This window comes from Canis aureus, chromosome 12, assembly GCF_053574225.1.
Source record: "Canis aureus isolate CA01 chromosome 12, VMU_Caureus_v.1.0, whole genome shotgun sequence".
NCBI lineage: Eukaryota > Metazoa > Chordata > Mammalia > Carnivora > Canidae > Canis > Canis aureus.
In genome coordinates, this window is record NC_135622.1 from 10,940,631 (window position 1) to 10,953,550 (window position 12,920).

The following is a 12,920-nucleotide window of genomic DNA, read 5'->3' on the forward strand; positions in this document are numbered from 1 at the left end:
TTTTAAAAAATATTTACTGTCACTGACATGCTATATTAGTGGTGCTTAAACCTGAGTAGTTACTAGAATCACCTGGAAAGTTTGTTGAAACTGCCGGGCACTATCCCAAGGTCTCTGATGCAGTAAGTCTGGGCTGGGGCTTGATAATGTGCATTTCTAACAAGTTTCCACGTGATGCTGATGCCTCTGGTCTGGAGGCTCTGAGAACCAGTGCATTCTGAATCTTACTATTTATTGCCTATCTCTACTAGAATGTAAGTGGCGTACAGCAGCAATTCTTTTTTTTTTACAATAAATTTATTTTTTATTGGTGTTCAATTTGCCAACATACAGAATAACACCCAGTGCTCATCCCGTCAAGTGCCCCCCCTACAGCAGCAATTCTTGTCGGTTTTGCTCATTGCTGGATCTCAGTGTCAGAACAATGGCAAGAACACTCAGTCATATCTGTTGAGTAGACAATGTAGCTTCAGTATAGGGTACACATCAGGATGCTGGGATGTGTACAGTGGGAGTAAGTTTGAAAAGGAAAGTTCGGGCAATTCCTCTTAACATATTCTTATAGCAATAACATGTTGTTATTATGAATATAATACTTATTGCAACACAACCATCATTTATTGACTGTTTGCACTATGGCCATTTAACAATGAGATTCAGACTCCAATGTGCCTAAGATCACAAAGGATGTGTAGTAAATCAGTTGGAATTTGGATTTTAACTTAGGTCTGTCTGACCCCAAAAGGGTGGCCTTAAACACTATGCCACAAAGTCATCTAATGCTTGATTTTTAAAACTTTTTAACTTTTTATTTTGAAATGATTTTAGATTTATAGAAGAGTGGCAAAGATGTAGTACAGAGTCCCCATATAACCTTCACCCAGCTTCCTCGAGGTTCTCTTACATAACTATGGTTGTTGATCAAAACCAGGAAATTCAAATTGGTGCAATGCTATTAACCTACCTATAGACTATTTGGATTCCACCTATTTTTCCATTATAATGTCCTTATCTGTTCTGGGATCCAATCCAAGTTCCCATTGTCTAGCAGTTTTCAAGGACTTGCTGTGGACATGTTTGGATATGGGTGATATGAGGTACTGAAGATACAAGATGGCCAACATACCAAGATGGCAATGGAATCTCACATGACTCCATCACTTTCTTGAAAGGTTTCTTACTTTTATGTGCCTTGTTTTCCTCATCTGCAAAATGGGGAAACACTAGACCTCATTTTGTAGTGCTGGGAGGATTAGGAAAAATGATGGCCATAAGGCTAAGCACAATGCCAGCACACAGAAATCAATGAACGTTGGCAATTCATCAACGGTGCGTCTAGTTTACATCTTGCTTCTATTTCTTAGGCAAAATCTGAGCGGCCCGAGTAATAGTTTTGAAGAGAGCTTTCATGAATATATACGGTCTCATTACACCTTTAGTGCAATTTATCGTGCTTATTTTATAGATAAAGAAGGTAGTAGGACAGAGCAGAGTGGAATGCCAAAACTAAGATCACCTTATAATCGAGTTGAAGAGCAAGTTTTTTGGTTTAAATTCCCAGATGCTTTATATTGAGACATTGACCAAAGTCCATTAATGTTAAGGAACAGTTAGAAAAATAATGGCCTGCCTGTTCTTCAGGTCTTGTCCCAAAGATCAGCCTTTATCAGCAGTTTTGCCACATCAAACATTTTACGTGGTGGCGTATCAGACTTGTGAACATTTAAGCACCTCACATATGCATATGGATTTCATTTGCTGAAGGACAAAGAGTCCTTGACAAATTGTTGAGTTGACAAATTGTTAGCTGTCATAAACACGGCTCACAGATTTGGGCACTTGGAGGTAGGTCTTAGGGGTTGAGCAGGCCAGTATCCATTCTCTGAGCGACCTTGAGTGGATCATCTAATGTGTAAGAGCCTCGGTATATGCATCTATATAATGGGGATTCAGATATTGCCCTCCTAAGGTTGTAGGGAGGTATCAGACATACACATTGTACACACCTCGCCATTCAGATGGTGTTCTTCAAGTATGCGATTCTTTTCCTACACCATCCCTGTCCTCCTTTCTCATGGCTGTCGATGATCTGTCACAAAGGCCAGGGAATGGCAGAGATGTACAGAAAACACACAAAAATATAATTTTACCAGTGCTATTAGATGTCAGGTAGGAAGAGACCTTACACATCAGTGTCTGGGTAGATAATAAAACCAAGATGTGTTTTCCTCCCTTAAAAACTCTGAGAAGGACAGCCCCGGTGGCTCAGCGGTTTAGAGCCACCTTCAGTCCAGGGCCTGATCATGGAGACCCCAGATCGAGTCCCATGTTGGGCTCCCTGCATGGAGCCTACTTCTCCCTCTGCCTGTGTCTCTCTCTCTCTCTCTCTCTCTCTGTGTCTCTCATGAATAAATAAATAAAATCTTAAAAAAGAAAAAAAACTCTGAGAAGCCAGAATCGTCAATTAGATACTGCAGTTTCCTGTTTTAACTAGGTTTGGATTTTATTTGTGTTAATGGCTGAAATTGTGATTGCACGGGTAACTTCAAGCATCCCCAGTGGCCTGAGGTAGCCGTGAAGGACAGAGACCATTCACTTAGGTTGGACAGGCCCCATGAAAGTGTGAGTCCTGGTAACCACAGGCCTTGTGGACTGATAGGCTCAGGCCCAGGGTCGCATTCTGTATCACCCACAAGATGAGAATGAGTTTGGTTTCGAATATATACGGACATGAAAAGAAACAGCTGGCAACTCTTACAAGACAACCAATCACCAAACTCATCTCGAAGGCTCTTGTGCACATACACACACCTGAGCTGTCCTACCTTGCAAGCTGAGCTCTCAGAGGGCCACCTCTTAGAAACTGCTGTCTCCCTAGTGGCCTGCATTTCAGTGGGGACTCCCGTTTCACGGAGAGGGTGGAGCAGAGAGGCACTGGCTGTATACCATTGTGATGAAGCTCCTGGTCATCAATATTTGAACAGAGGCCCCTGAGCAGGTGCTCCTGGTGAGGTGCACAGTTGCAGAAAGTGCCCACGTCCTCGCCTTCATGTGGCCTCTCTAATGCTAGAACACACTGCCTAATCTCAAGCACCCAGTGGAGAACACATCGGCAAGGAGGGGCCCATGCCAGCCAGCCAGCCTGTGCCCAGACGTGCTATCTTGTTCTACAGACTTGGAGCTATCTGATGGTTCTCGTAGCCTGGCCAGCACATTCAGCTATGCCCTGGGGCCAGCAGGGGGTTCAGGGCAATGTTTCACTTACCTCCAGGACTGGCTAGTCTCACTTGCCTTTTCTCTAGTATTTAAAGTGAATTCCAGATCTGCCCCTCAACAATAGATCAATACCATGCCCACATTGCATGGGCTTTCCACTGCTACCCACATTCCGATTGTCATGAAAACACACACCTTTTGGCTAATATAAGCCAGGAACTGATAAGCAGTGTCCTCCTCTTTGTCCCAGACTTTTATTTCTATATATTCTATATGTTGACCTTGATACCGGGAGTGGGCATCAGGGGACCTGATTCCTGTTGTTTCTGTCTCTGGTCAACTAAAGCCAATAGTAAAATGATTTTGCCTCTTTCTGTCTCAGTTTTCAAACATGTTAAATGGAGATAATTGTCCCTTGCTCCATGTACCCACTAAGAATTTGATGGAGATAAAGTAGAATCACATATAAGGATAGCACAAAAATTAGAATGAATAATCTTTATAAATATATTTATATAAGAGCTTATATGATTTATTATATAATTATATGTAATTATACTATTTATATAATCATATTTATAAACAAAAATGAAGATGGTGGTATAGTTTTAATAGGAAAGCATCAGTGCTTTGGATTTTACTTAAGCAGAATTTGTGACTATATAGAAGGGTCAGTGCAAAAGTTTACTTTTGCACTGTTATGAAAAAAGGATGCATTAAATAATTGAACAATGCAAATAATACATGAGGGATATGTTTAACCTACATATGAGAACAATCAGGTTTCACAAAGTTAGCAGCAGCCATTTGCAGATTAAAAATTCATGTCATCCTTCTGAGTTCTCCACAGCAAGTCATGGAATACCTTCACTTAGGAAGACTTAGCTGTTAAAATCAGAAACATGGAAAGGAACTTTTAGCTCACCTAACCCAAAATTCTCATTTTAAAAAGACAACAAGGAGCACCTGGGTGGCTCAGAGGTTGAGCGTCTGCCTTCAGCTCAGGTTGTGATCACTGGGTCCTGGGATGGAGTCCCGCATCAGGCTCCCTGAAGGGAGGGAGCCTGCTTCTCCCTCTGCCTGTGTTTCTGCCTCTCTCTCTCTCTCTCTCTTTCTGTGTGTGTCTCATGAATAAATAAATAAAATCTTTTAAAAAATAAAATAAATAAAAAATAAAAATAACAGCAACAGAAGGGGATTTTTTTGTAATTGTAGACACTACAGTATCACACATCTTTCTGATGAGAGAGGGCTTCCTGTCTGAGTCAGTGCTGTCAAACTGAACCATTCACTTAACAATTTTCCATATCTGATGTTGGGAAGAATTTTCCATATATTATCTCTGACTTCATAATTTCAAACTTCATTTCTCTCCCACTCCTCATATATACCTGGTGGAGGGGCTACAGGGTATGCTCATGTATAATCCCAGGCCCTGTATCCACATGCTAAGATAGTGGACATGTCAGTACAGTGGGTGATAGGAGTGTTCTGGAAAGCCATTCCTTCTCTGGGATGAGTATAGTATGATAGTAACAGAACTATACACGGAAGTGACTGTGACCTACACAAATATGTGCTCCTGGGCCTAACCTAAACTTATCCTTCACTTACCTTCCCCTTAACTGGATTCCAAAAATCCCTCCAATGTTGCCCCACCTGAAGAGTTATGTGATAGAGTGGGAATCTGAGTAAAAGAAGCAGCATTATCAATCCGTTGCAATTAAAATGTACCGCTTTTGCAAATTTTACAACAGGTAACCATGTAAACACATTGGTAGGACCCTCCAGGGCCTTGGAAGGTGCTGATACAAATGAGAGTCCTGAAGATTAAGCTGCATTGACTTTGTGGTAGAAGAGAGGTCTCTGCTGCACAGGAAAGAGAGTTCTAGCTCTGAACACTAGAGACAAGGTGTGGCACATGTCTACAAGGATGGAGGTGGGAGTGTTGTCTGGGCAAACTGACAAGCAAGGAGTCTACCCTGCCTGGCTAAGGGAGGGCCAATGGTTTCATCAGCGGGGTCCAGCAGAGGTGCATGCAGTAGCACGCACTGGGTTCCTGGGGAGAAACGATCAGTTGGTGCTCATAGGGTGTGATCATGTCTTTGGTCCACCGCAGCCCATCCATGAGCCCAATTGAAAAGGAACTTAAAAAAAAAAAAAAAAAAAGGAACTTAGTAATTCCTTGAAATGACATCCTTAAAAACCAATCTGTCACAATTGAAACATAACATTCAAATCTAAATTTGGATGACTGCATCATAACAAACATGTGTGTTCCCCAGACACCAGCTAACACAGGAGACAGCCTGGTGACCAAAGGAAGAAAGCCTTATGCAAGGTAAAATTCTCCTGGAGGGTTCAGATCCCACACCAAGGGCTGTTGGCTGGGAGTCCCTTTACAATGTATCCTAATGATTTGTTTCACTACAAACTTAAAGAGACCTAAAACAAATTGTTTAAGATATTCTAAAATTCTGATTTTTCACAAAGTCATTCTGGTTTTTAACTTTGGGTTGGACTCGGGTTCTTTAAGGCAGTATGGCCCAGACCATACTTCAAGGTCTGTTTTCCAGGCCTTCTTAAGCTTCATTCTTGCTGGTCAGAACGATTGTAACAACCTCTAGTCTCCCCTGTATGCTGTGGCCACATACGTGCTCTAGAGATGGCTTTCCCTGCTCTTTCCCAGGAGCGATCTGTCCTGGAGTAGACACTCAGCCCTTTGGGTGGTTCTGGTCTTTCGACATTAAAGAAAGTCACCCTTCACTGTGGTTGTCTGTACATGGCTATCGCTCCTTCTATGAAGAACATTTTTTAGGATAAGAACCAAGTCCTACCTTTGCATTCCCAGCCCCATGCAAGGTCAAGGCACAAAACCAGAGCCTGGTAAATATCAATGATGACTCCATTATTGATGGTTTTCTTAACAGTCATAGTAATTGTCTTCTCCTTGCTGGCTATCAGTTAAGGGAGGTATCCAAGAAAAGTGTGTCTCTGATAACAGAAATGTGACTAGTGTGACTGAGGACCTTTGGATTTTCTCGGATTCTGATGAATTAAAACGTAAACTTCAGTAGAGCTCATCTATTGGACAGCGCGGGCCAGCTAACTCAGGTGACTCACGTTTGGCAGGGGAAATACCAAGCAGCCAGAGTTTTGTCTTCTGCAGGATGCTGTCATGTCTGGGTGTGATGCCCGGGACTATGCAGCCATCCCACAGCCTTTAGAGGAGCACAGTGAGGACAAAGCTGACACACTGAAGATGGCAGAGGTGATGGAAAGAGTGTGAGCCATACTCAGGCAACTCTGGAGCTGCCCTACCGGGGATTTCCTTCCTTCTGTGTGGGAAAGGACATTTTCCCCTTTGTTGAAGCTATTTTGAGTAGGGCTTTCGGTAATTGCAGCTAAAAGCATCAGAAGTGACAGTGCTGTTACGCGAATCTTGTGGGAAGAGGGGGCCAGGATACATCATGTCCAGTGGGATTTGTGGATGTCATATAGGGACCATGCATAATAATGCAAGAGAAATATGCTAAAAGAGAAGCCATTATGGAACCCCTGTGTATCTAAAGTATGAGTTTTTCTCAGGCACAAAACAGGGTTTATGAGTTTTTGTTGAGTGAAAAATAGAATTCCTTAGAGGACATCCATGGCTTTGGTCTAGTGAGGGCGGCTTTTGCCCTTCCTTTCTTTATAGAATCATACATCCTAGCAGGAATCATTCCTTGTGACTCAAGTAAGGCTGACCCCCAAATTCTGAGTCACAGAGGTAAGTCTGAAAGGGGAGTCTGGCCAACAGGATACCACACCTCAAGCCACAGTGTTTGATTAAAGAATGGGCATGTGACTTCCTTAAGATTTTATATGTGGACAATATAGACACTAGGAGAGATAAAGGGTGTTCTTCACCCCCCTCCCCACACATGCACCTGGGGTCATGGGCTATATGTTTTCTGGCTGGAGGAGGGAGCCCTTTGAGAGTCAAGCCAGTCCCAGAACCCAGAGGGACAGGAGAGACAGAGTCCGTTGTCACTCTCTGAGCTCCTGGGTGCTGCCATGCCTGAAACCCAAGTCCACCTTTAGACTTTACATGTGCAGGATCCAATTTGTTCCTGATGTGCTAAGTGGCTTTCTTTGACTTGCAGCTGAGAGAGTCCTGACTGATACCGTAGAGAATCATATAGGGCAAGGAGGAGGCAGGCCCTGGATCTGCTGCCATGATCAGAGTGAGGTCAGGAAAGAAAGATGTGCAGAAGACCAGAAACTGCCAAGCCTTCATGAGACAGCCTGGTACAGTTGGACGGCTGTCTGGAACCTGGACGAGCATACGTTTGGGACAAAATGATCAGTGTTAATATCAGCTTATCCATTTGATCATTTGATAAATCTGAGAAAATCACTTAAACATAAAATACGGGTCTCGGTTTTCCAGTCTGTAAAATGGGAAAAGATGACTTTCCTCTTAAATCTGTCATGAGAATTAAGAGCAATGTAGATGAAGTCATTTGCATAGAACTTGGCAGACAGTACTCCCTTGATTGACATTAGCCAATAAGAATGTCCAAAGTGACTGCTTAAATTTCTTGGATTCTACTTTTCTATCTTTTGCTTGCTACTTAATCTTAGCAGTTTCAGTGGAAATTAATGCTAGCTGCCATTATTTGAACAAGGACCTTGTTTCTGTGCTTTACATAAATTATCTGCAATCTTGACAACAAGGATTCAAGGTAGGCAGCACCATTCCACAAGTTGGGAAAGATTAGTAACTTGTTTACACTGCAGAGCCAGGAAGGCATCTAGAGGCAACTACTGGGGGAGGAGAGACCGTAGTGGCATTGTTTACCACTGGGACTTTTCTTTCTCAGGAGAATTATGAAAGACATGCTGTTGTTTTGAATTTCAAACCACTAGCTACCTGTGTAATTAAAGAACCCGTAAGTCCCTCAATAGGAAAAAGTGGAAAATGACCCAGTGAATGCCAGACCAAAGGATGTATCCAATTACAGATCTCAGTGGTATATAGGTAGGATAATGTCCTTGAACTTTGCCCAGTCTGATTCAAAATTGAGTATTTGGATTAAATTTAAAAGCAATAGTTTAGAATTATAGACTAGAAGATGAGACTCATGCTAAATGGACTTCTGCTTTCATCATTACAAAAATCCCCAAACCAAGCCAAACATCCACTGCTACCATCACCACCCCCTGCATGCACTCCCCACCCCAACTGTTTTTTTTTTTTTTAAACATACGGGTGGTCCCATTCTGATTAGTGGCACCATCTTCATTAGGACACGAATGAAACTGTTTTTGTTCCTATGGAAACACCAAAGTTGCAAAGACCTGCCTGAGGATGTTTACTGCAGCCTGTTTGCAGGAGCAAAAACATATCTATCCTTATTACTGGTGTCCAGAAATAAGGGAGTTATTTAAATAAGTGGAACATTCTGCTACAGCTAAAAAAGAATTGAATAGATCTATACAACCTGACCGAAGAAATGTCAACAATATATCTAAACATTTAAAAACTAAGATGCAGGGACATCTGGGTGGCTCCGCGGTTGAACGTCATGATCCTGGGCTCCCTGCATGGAGCCTGCTTCTCTCTGCCTGTCTCTGCCTCTCTCTGTGTGTCTCTCATGAATAAATAAATAAAAATCTTAAAAAAAAACCCTAAGATGCAGAACGATGTTTAGAATATAATCTCATTTATGTAAAAAAAAAAAAAAAAAAAAAAAGCCAAAAGAAAGAAAGTAACCGTATGATGGGAAAGCCTGGAAGTAACAGCAACCTATTATTAGTGGTTATTGGGTTACTGTTTGGAGTGGAATCACAGAGGAATCTTTGTGGTTTTTGGTCTTTTCTTTACAGTGAGCCAGTTTTATTTCTATATTCAGAAATATACATATATATAAAGATTTTTAAAGGTTGAGATTCACAGCATATTGGCAAATACCTAAGGGGACAGGCTGAGCTATTCACTGATACTGATGTGAATGGTAGTTTCTATTTCTCTGTCCTCTGCCCTGTGTTTATTTGCATCGCCCAGGATGGTTTCTCTAAATGCTGACTTTTTTAAATTTTTTTTTTTATGATAGAGAGAGAGAGAGAGAGAGAGGCAGAGACACAGGCAGAGGGATAAGCAGGCTCCATGCCGGGAGCCTGACGCAGGACTCGATCCCAGTACCACTGAGCCACCCAGGTGCCCCCAATTTAATCTTGCTTTAATTCTACTTGGGGACCACAGATTGTATAGAAACGTTAAAGGCAGGTTAAAAGCAGAGTAGCTACAACAACCTGGATGGACCTTCCCGAATTAAGGCAGAGGAAGCAGCAGAGGAGCTGGCCCAGCAAGAGGGATGGATAGTGGTTGGTGCTCCCAAGGCTAGCATAGCAGTCTCTAAGATGAGGAGCAGACTTGTTAAAAAGTCAGCAGTTAGAGGGGATCCCTGCGGGGAGGGTGCTGAGACGATTAAGATATGGTCTCTGACCTGTAGAGGCTTACAGTCTAAGTCCAACAGAAATCCAATGCAAGCCACAAATGTGATTTACATTTTTCTAGCCATATAAAAAGCATAAGAGAGAGGTGAAATTAATTTTAATCAGACATTTAGTTTAATCTAGAACATCATCGTTCCAACATGTAATCAATATAAAAATGATTGATGAAATATTTCACATCATTTTTTTCATACTAAATGTTTCGCATCCTGTGTACATCTTATACTTCAACACATCTCTATTCAGACTAGACACAGTTCAAGGGCTCAGTAGCCACATGGAGTCAGCAGCTAAAATAGTTGACAGGGCAGATAAAAGGGCAACATGGACTTGTAAATAGAACATTGAAAAACATATTGAAAGCTTCCATAGGGTGTGCCTAGGATGTTGTGGGTGATGGGCCTCACACCCTGGGGTGGTATGTTTAGGGGAGAAGGTAATGGTCAGGAAAGATTTCCTGGAAGCAGTGGCCCAGGCACAGTGGTAGTCTGATGTCTCATGGGAAGAGGCTATGTCCAGAAGGTGGAACAGACAGCCTGAAGATGGGCTCAGGGGCTTCAAACCATGCAGTGCAGGTAGGGGTCATCCCTAATTCGGTGGTTGTAGCTTAAAAAGTAAAACTGAAAACATACATTAAAAAGACAAAACAAACAAAGGGAAGGTTTTAGTGAGTAGGAATGAAGTAGGAGGGAAGTACAGAGGAAGGGCCAGCAGGGAGGAAAGGTTTTTCTACTTAAGGATAGACTTGACATGAGACCACAAAGATGAGGAGCACTTTGCTAGGGCTGAGCCCTGGTGAGTGGAAGCCAGGCCGGGTTTTGGCCACCGCGTGGCCCACTTTCAGGCCCTTTGTGAAGTGCATGGGCTGCACAGCCCTTTGTGGTTGCTCTTGGCTGTCCTGTCCTGCTGCACCCTCTCCAGCTAGATTTCTCCCACATTTACAGGAGAATAAGCATAGGGGAGCGGATTGGAGGATGTGATCTTGCTTTTTTTTTTTCAGGGTTGGTCCAGAAGCATGAGCTCCTAACTATGCTTGAGCCCTGCAGTGTGCCACATAAAACCTAGTGACAAATACAGCCCATGCCTTCCTGGGATTTATCTGCCCCACACCAGCATTAAATTGGCCCTGCCTCTTAAAGGGCCTGTGTGGCTGCAAATGTGGAGAGTGAATGCTCATGCACGCTCAGCATGCGTCCAGGTGGTGGGTACCTCAGCAGGACACCTGTTCATGGGACTGACCTTGGATGAGTCACCCTGCCTCTCTGGGCTTCCTCTCAGGCTTCATCTCTTCCTCTGTGAAATGGGGGTTGGGACAGTTGACAAAGCTCCCCGGTATTGTGACTCGGACACTGTGACAAGCTGGATCAAACCTGTGTTCAAACCTACCCTCAGCAAACTATGCCCCAGGCTGTCCCCACCCCAACCCTCAGTTCTCAGTCACCACCAACCCTCAGTCTCAGACACACAGAAACCCAAACACTTGGTCCTCTCAGCCTCCCCTGAACAAGGTACTGGCTGAAACCCGGGAAAATCTGGTTTTAGATATGTCCTTATGCAACAGTTTGCCCCCTACTTTACACTGCTAGTGCCTTAGGAAACACAATATTGGCAAAATGGATCATGCTCAGAATGATTCCTGGGAACTGGACAGACCAGTTCGGTGAGAAGCCCAGGGCACCTTCTAGAAGAGCCTGGACTCTCCTGCATGCCAGCTCCCCCTTCCCTGGGATGCCGGGGAACCAGGAGCCCCGCTGGGTCACAGGATAAAAGTCTGAACTAGCTGAAGCTGCCTGGGACAGCTCTAGCGTATCCGAGCCTTGGCGCTGCTCGCTGGGCCTTTAATAATGCAACAATAACCAGCTTCTACAGCACACAAAGGCTTTAGGAAAGCTGGAGATAAAAGTGACTTTGTTCTGTTTTTGCCCAATACAGTAGACATCCATAGGTGTTCCCACAGAAACTAGCTACTGGGCTGTCACTGTTCCCGGATTTGTTGCATTCCCTGCTTATGAGAAGCTAGGAGAGCTAAGAATGAAAACGCCATCCAGAAAAACGTGCTTTAAGGAAGAGGGCAGACAGGAGAAGAGCATATTGCAATGCTGGGTGTGCTTTCTGCAGAGCCCTTCCCTTCCGTAAGGCAAGGCCGTTGGCCCCTGCAGGATGCTGCATCCACTTCATCAAAAAGTCATCATGGGCCTAGTGAGAGTCTTAATGCAGTCAGAGCGTGGGCGGCTGCGGAGACAAAGTCATTTCTCGCCTTGCTCTGCATTCGGGCTGCATCGTGCCTGCTGGAGGGACAGCCAGCCCTGCGGGCAGCCCCACGCCTCATGTCCTCTGCCGCTGGGAACCTGCCTGCAGACCCCATCCCCTTGGCCCCGCCTCCCCCTTCCATGCCCATCCCCACCCCAGTCCCCCAAAGCTGGAGTTTAAATAGCTGGCTTCTCTGACCCCCGCCTCGTCTTTCCACAGAGAGTCCAAACAGAGCGGGGCGGTAGATGGGATTCACCCAGACTGACCCACCAGTGCCTGAACTGTATCCTTATTGCTATTCATGGACAACAACCAAATGCTTTTTTTAAAAAAATAACCTTGGGACGCCTGGGTGGCTCAGCGGTTGAGCGTCTGCCTTTGGCTCAGGACGTGATCCTGGGTCCTGGGATCCAGTCCCACATCGGGCTCCCTGCAGGGAGCCTGCATCTCCCTCTACCTGTGTCTGCCTCTCTCTGTGTATCTCTCATGAATAAATAAACAAAATCTTTTTTAAAAAATAACCTCAGGGATCCCTGGGTGGCGCAGCGGTTTAGCGCCTGCCTTTGGCCCAGGGCGCAATCCTGGAGACCCCGGATCGAATCCCACGTCGGGCTCCCGGTGCGTGGAGCCTGCTTCTCCCTCTGCCTATGTCTCTGCCTCTCTCTCTCACTGTGTGTCTATCATAAAAAAATAAAAAAATAAAAAAATAAAAAAATAAAAAAATAAAAAAATAAATAAAAAAAATAAAAAATAAAAAATAAAAAATAACCTCAGTTGTCCCCTTAAGGAGGGCACGGTGGGTCCTAGAACCAGTATAGATCAGCTTACTGGTCCAAGCTGTGTTTGGGTTTGGGTATGCAAATTTAGGGATAGCAGTCAGGGCACCACAGAATGACTCTGCATAACAGAGCAGAAGGAATCTGGGCAGGAGGAAAAGGATCCCGGAGACTGGA

At 44.0% G+C, this 12,920-nt stretch overlaps 1 long non-coding RNA gene across 11 annotated transcripts in view; it reads right to left on the reverse strand.

The window, feature by feature from the left end:
- Nucleotides 1-275: 275 nt before the first annotated feature.
- Nucleotides 276-12,920, reverse strand: part of LOC144280561 (uncharacterized) — an 81,244-nt gene continuing 68,599 nt past the window's right edge. For 7 of the 11 annotated variants that reach the window (XR_013348980.1, XR_013348979.1, XR_013348983.1 and 4 more), the window contains 3 exons: nucleotides 4,831-5,363; nucleotides 2,007-2,089; nucleotides 276-447 (listed from right to left, as the gene is read on the reverse strand). This is a non-coding gene — a long non-coding RNA (uncharacterized LOC144280561). Of the gene's footprint in view, nucleotides 448-2,006; nucleotides 2,090-2,825; nucleotides 3,787-4,830; nucleotides 5,364-12,920 lie in introns of those variants that run through there. The other 4 variants (XR_013348976.1, XR_013348982.1, XR_013348978.1 and 1 more) reach the window with 2 other exon arrangements.